Source organism: Lytechinus pictus, chromosome 17 (assembly GCF_037042905.1).
Source record: "Lytechinus pictus isolate F3 Inbred chromosome 17, Lp3.0, whole genome shotgun sequence".
NCBI classification, from domain to species: domain Eukaryota; kingdom Metazoa; phylum Echinodermata; class Echinoidea; order Temnopleuroida; family Toxopneustidae; genus Lytechinus; species Lytechinus pictus.
Genome location: NC_087261.1, coordinates 12,655,402 through 12,661,060, shown reverse-complemented (window position 1 = coordinate 12,661,060; position 5,659 = coordinate 12,655,402). Strand labels below are relative to the sequence as shown.

The 5,659-nt window shown below is 38.4% G+C and overlaps 1 long non-coding RNA gene across 1 annotated transcript; it reads left to right on the top strand.

Moving 5' to 3' along the window:
- Positions 1 to 651: 651 nt before the first annotated feature.
- On the top strand, positions 652 to 5,400 carry LOC135157240 (uncharacterized). The gene is made up of 3 exons (XR_010296265.1): positions 652 to 1,610; positions 4,680 to 4,782; positions 5,339 to 5,400. It is a non-coding gene; the product is annotated as an uncharacterized LOC135157240 (long non-coding RNA).
- Positions 5,401 to 5,659: the final 259 nt, after the last annotated feature.

Below are 5,659 nucleotides of genomic sequence, written 5' to 3'. Positions count from 1 at the left end.
GACTGAAAAAAGGAATAAAAATTCACAAAATAGAATGATGAAAATTTCATCAAAATCTTATAATAAATAGCATAGTTTTGGCGTATGTGCCAGGTCTATGTAATACATGAAATATCGAGACATCATTTCTCCTATTAATCCTCATCCCCATCGAGCCCTTTGTCAAAAGCTGTATGGATCCGCCCCTGAATAAGAATTCACTAAAGGCGGACGAACCCCCCCCCCCCCCCCCCCCATCGCGATCGAGCTGCAGAGCCGCGCATGCGCGCGCTGCCGAGGTTGTCTGTCCAAATCAACATTAAACGTATAGTCAATAGAACCAAATCCGCCGAGGAACCAAATCTGCAAACATCAAGCCGCGTCAAACCCGGCGGATATGGTTCCGATTAAAAACGATATCGGCCATTTAGAACCATATCTGCCGGCGGATACGGTATCCGCCGGTGGAACCAAATCCGCCGCTACACCGGCGGCGCGTTTCCGTTTTACACCCTGGCGAAGGCAATCTCCGCAAAAATAGCTACAAAGCGACTAGTGAAGAGTCTAAAGTTTGTTTACATTATCAGCTGGGCGCGCGATGCAAAAGTCCGCATCGAAGATATCTGCAGAACATGTGCAAATGCAGCTAAGCTTATTAATATTGTAAAGATGGAAAGGGATAACGATGGTAGATACCTTACATTCGACTGTGAATTAGATGGAGTTAGAATGATATTAGGAAATGTTTATTTCCAACTAGGAACAAGGCAAATGAGCAAATAGAAGAGTCCTGCAAAAGATCAATATCATTATAAATAAAAATTCTCTCAGTCATGTTATTATATTAGGTGGTGATTTTAATATGATATTAGATGATAAATTAGATGATAAGGGGTCAACCATACAGGTGAAATCTAGATTTAATACAGAATTTTTGGAGTTCATGGACAAATTTCAATTAATAGATATTTGGAGGAAAATATATCCAGGAAAACAACAGTTTACTTTAAGACAGAAGACACTACCTATTCAAAGTAGGCTAGATTATTGGATAATATCAAAAGAAGTTGAAACATTGGTGCTGGAATATGACATTTTACCGTAACTCCAGACCATTCTGGAATCTTGCTTACCTGTAGTAGTGGAAAAAAAGAAGTGAAGCGAGGTCCTTCATATTGGAAATTCAATTATTATGATAAAGAATATATGTTCTGCTATGAAAAATGAGATTCTTAGTTCAGTGGAAAAAGCAACACAGAAATGTCTTTTCTAATTACTCATTGCTTTGGGGCTTTATTAGATTAAAGATTAGAGAGTGTACTCGAAAATATTCTAAAGAAAAGGCACGAGAAAGAAATAAGCTGATTTTAGAGTCCAAAGTGAAAGACTTATGAGGCGTTGCAAGAAAGTTATGTTGCAATTGATTGCAAATCGACTGCAACTTTGCAGCCGATTCCGATCGACTGCAACTAGCAATCAATCGCCAATTTGCGTTGCAAGAAAAAGGCTTGCGATTGAACGCAAGTTGCAGCTGACCTGCAGACGATTTGCAGCTGTAAACAGGGTCTGCAGCACAAGACTAGCCGAAAAAGCAAAATAATGGCTTGCAACAATCCTGTTTGTGGAAGAGAGTAAGTAGAAAATATTCATTTTTCAGACAATTCTTTCTCCATTATGTATGTTTTTAGAGAATTTATATATTTTAGACCTATGCCAGGGAAAAAAATTATTCTGAAAAAAGTGAAAATGTATCTTTATCGCCGGTCGAAATTTCACGTTCAACAAATTTTCTACCGTACAATTTCAATCCCAGTCCCACACTTGACTTTTTTGTGTCGGTAATGCAATGTTGTATCAACAACACGGCATGTCTTGTATTGTACATATGTTTATTATCATCATGTTTGATTCTTGTTACCTTGGTATTTTTTTCTTATGCCTATTATTGCCATTGTTGTAAGTTGTTATATTTCTTCTATGCCCCCAGGAGGGGCCGTCAAAGAAATAAAATCATTGTCATTGTCATTGTCATTGTCATTGTCATTGCCGGTGCAGTGCTGTTAAAAATCACCCAGAAGCAAGTAAATGTGCAGGCTCTAATTATGTATGAAACATCGAAAATGACCTTTAAAGATTATTTTTGTTCCTATTTGAAATGATTTTTAAAGTTATATATCGGTTTCAACGGCGAATAGCCATCCAGTAAATAGAAATTAAAGACTTCCATTACACTCTAGACATTTCCAAAAAAAAAAGATTCCTCTCCATTTGACTCTCTTTTTTTAAGAGTCTGTCTAACGTTACCTCGAGCGAAGTTCGTGCAGGCCCTACTCCACTTCACTACTGCTACACTACGCTCCACCTACCCGAACTTCGAGACTGAACGAGCTATCTGATATTCCGAGTAACAAAGGTGGGATTTAATGGGGGGAAAATATAAAATTCATGCAACATCACTATCTTTAAAAACAATTAAAACTAATATTCTTACTTTTCACCAAGTTTCACTTCTTTTCCATGCTTCTATCAGTCTAAAAATGGGTGATTTAGAGCCAACATGAAGTTCCTCACACAAATAACTAATTCGCTATTATCGCACGTGCATGCAATGTTTTGAAATCGGCAGCAAATTATTTATACGTGTGAGGAACTTCATGTTGGCTCTAAATCACCCATTTTTAGACTGATAGAAGCATGGAAAAGAAGTGAAACTTGGTGTAAAGTAAGAATATTAAATTTAATTGTTTTTAAAGATCGTGATGTTGCATGAATTTTATATTTCCCCCCCCCCCCCCCCATAAAATCCCACCTTTGTCACTCGGAATATCAGATAGAGTTCACGGTCTCGAAGTTCGGGTAGGTGGAGCGTAGTGTAGCGGTAGTGAAGTGGAGTGGAGCCTGCACGAACTTCGCTCGAGGTAGTCTACCGTTAACCTCCCTTTTTATGACTTTCCTTGGCCTGGCCTGGGATAAAGTGAAAATTTTGCTGTGTCGACATTTGTCTTTGGAAGATAAAAAATATATATTTATTATTTTTTTTTTCTATTTTGGGGGGGGGGGGGTCTCCAGACTCCGTATATCTCGCCAGACAAGAAAAAAAAACAAAGGTATAGGGGGTCTACATGTATTGGGCTACTTTTCAGAATCTATTGGCCACATCTGCCACATTATTGGGGAAGTTTTAACATTGAATAGGATGTTGCCCGCCCAGGGCTCTTTTTTTAATATTCTTACGGGCAGATTGCACAAGAGGTTCTTAGCAAGGACAGTCTATTTGTGTCGTTGATTTGTAATGATGTGCCGTATGAGTCACATTTTTAATATCCATCTTATATAAATATAAAAAGATATACATGTAAATACATTTATTTTTTTGATTCAATATGTAGATCTACTATGCCGGGGGGGGGGTACTTAGATTTGGTTTGGACAAAGGTGTACGGCTGTAAGTTCGAAACCCGTACCCATATTTACAGGTCATTTTGGCTAAAAAGGTACCCATTATTAGGGATTCATTACAGGGGCGGATCCAGGATTTCCAAAAAGGGGGGGGGGCACATTTTCGCCTGGAAAACTTGACAAGCAAAACAAAAAAAAAGGTTATCGCCCAAAATGTAAGGTCATTTTGGATTTGCACCTAAGACATTGGAGTAGAATATGGACCCATGTTTAAGGACATTATCTAAAAATTGGGCCATGCTTAGGGATTTTCCAGCATAAAACCATACGCCATGTTTAGGGATTTCTTCAAAAAAGGCGACCCATTCCTGCGGCATATCCCCATATGCCTTATCTCGTGAGTACCCCCCCCCCCCGGGCTACTATGTAGCTGACTCTTGGTTTTTATGCAAGCACATGAGGTGCTATATAGATGACATATTTTTTTTTCACTTTAAATTGTTTAATGGATGATTACAATGCTTTTCCAGGTGCTTTCAGTTAAAGGGTGTCTCATTATTAATATTGAATGCATAATCATGATTTTTTTTTTTACATCTTTCCACATCAAGCACAATACTCGGGGGTGGGAGGGCATATGGCATATGGTCCCCCTTGACATTTTTCAGAATAAATCTGCCACTCAAAATTTTATTTCCGCACCGCTGACTGACGTTTTACTTTCAAGTCTCACACAACTTTTGATACTAAATTTGCCTTTCCCAGGTACAGGGTCAGGAAATTTTGCATCATTATGTTTGTTTAAGTACATGTCAGACAGAATTATGATTACATCTAAAAAGTCAATATTCATAACTGGGTAATTTTTTTTTATTGACAATAGTAATTTAATGTCACTGATGAACTTTGTCTTGAAAATAATTAAAAAAAAAATTTAAGAAGTTAAGAAAAAATATTTATAAAAAAAACATGAATTGAAAGGAATTTATTTTGATACCAGATTTTTTAAAGTAAAGTTGTTAGGATTGCTCTAGAAAAGAATATGTACACCAAAGTTTGGCATTCTATTACGAGCTTTTTTTTAGTAAATTAAAGCAAAAGGTAGGATTTCATAATTTTTTTTATTGCGCCGCCAATGGCTGAGGAACCATAGTGCCCCTCCCCAGGCCAGAAGTGACTTTAATCAAAATACCCTTGGACTACTATTATGATTAACACACTGGCAACTGAGCTTAACTTGTATATTAATTTCATGAATATGTTTTATCTCTTTGCTTTTTGCTTTTAATTGCTTACTACAGTTATGACAAAGAAGTCTGGAACCTCAGAACCACCATAACTGTGTCTGCTACAATGTGTGTTCTTGCAACCAGCTGATTGATTCATTTTATCAACTCTTGAATGGTAGGTTACATGTAAACTGTATTATTATTAATAATTCACCATGATCGTAATGGGGATGAGGGTGAAATCTGTACACATTGACCCAAGGATAATGCAAAATGAAAAAGGCTAACACAAATCTCTATCTTGACTGGACTTCTCAGCAATGAAGACATCCCATTGATGGGGGGAGGGGAGGGGGTGGTTGTGCTCATCCAAGGTGTACTGTATGAAAGTGTGTATTTTGCTTTCATTGATTTAATTTATTGCATATTTTAATTTCCATGATTCTTTTATTTGGGGAAAAACAATCAGTTCACACTTTTTTAGATTACTTCATGGCAAATTGCCAATTACTATGGTCTCAGGAGTAAGCCACTATCCCTCTATCATATCATCATTTGGGTGCAAACAACGCCCTTACCAGCAGACATAGGGGCATTTCTGCACCGATGGGTGCACACAAATGTTTTGCTAAGGGCGTTCTTGCACTGAAAGGACAAAATTTGAACTAACCCAAGCTATGTATAGTTATGGGCTTGCATTATTTCCCATATTATTATTTTTTTATGAACAGGTTGATTATCAGAACTGAATTCAGAGCTGCTCCTGTCTGTAGCAGGGGCCGCGGAACCGGGGGGGGGGGGGGGCTGGGGGGGCTTCAGCCCCCCCCCCCCACTTTTTTCCAAAACCGTGTACAAAAACATAAAAATGACCATATGATTGTGATTTTTAGCATGGTCAGCCCCCCCCCCCCCCACTTTTGGCTCAGCCCCCCCCCCCCCCCACTTTGAAAACCGTTCCGCGGCCCCTGTGTAGTAACATCATTATAAGAGTGGACTACAGAATGAGGGCGTTGCTTGTTTAAAAACTTCACTCCATGGAGCTCTCCAAATTC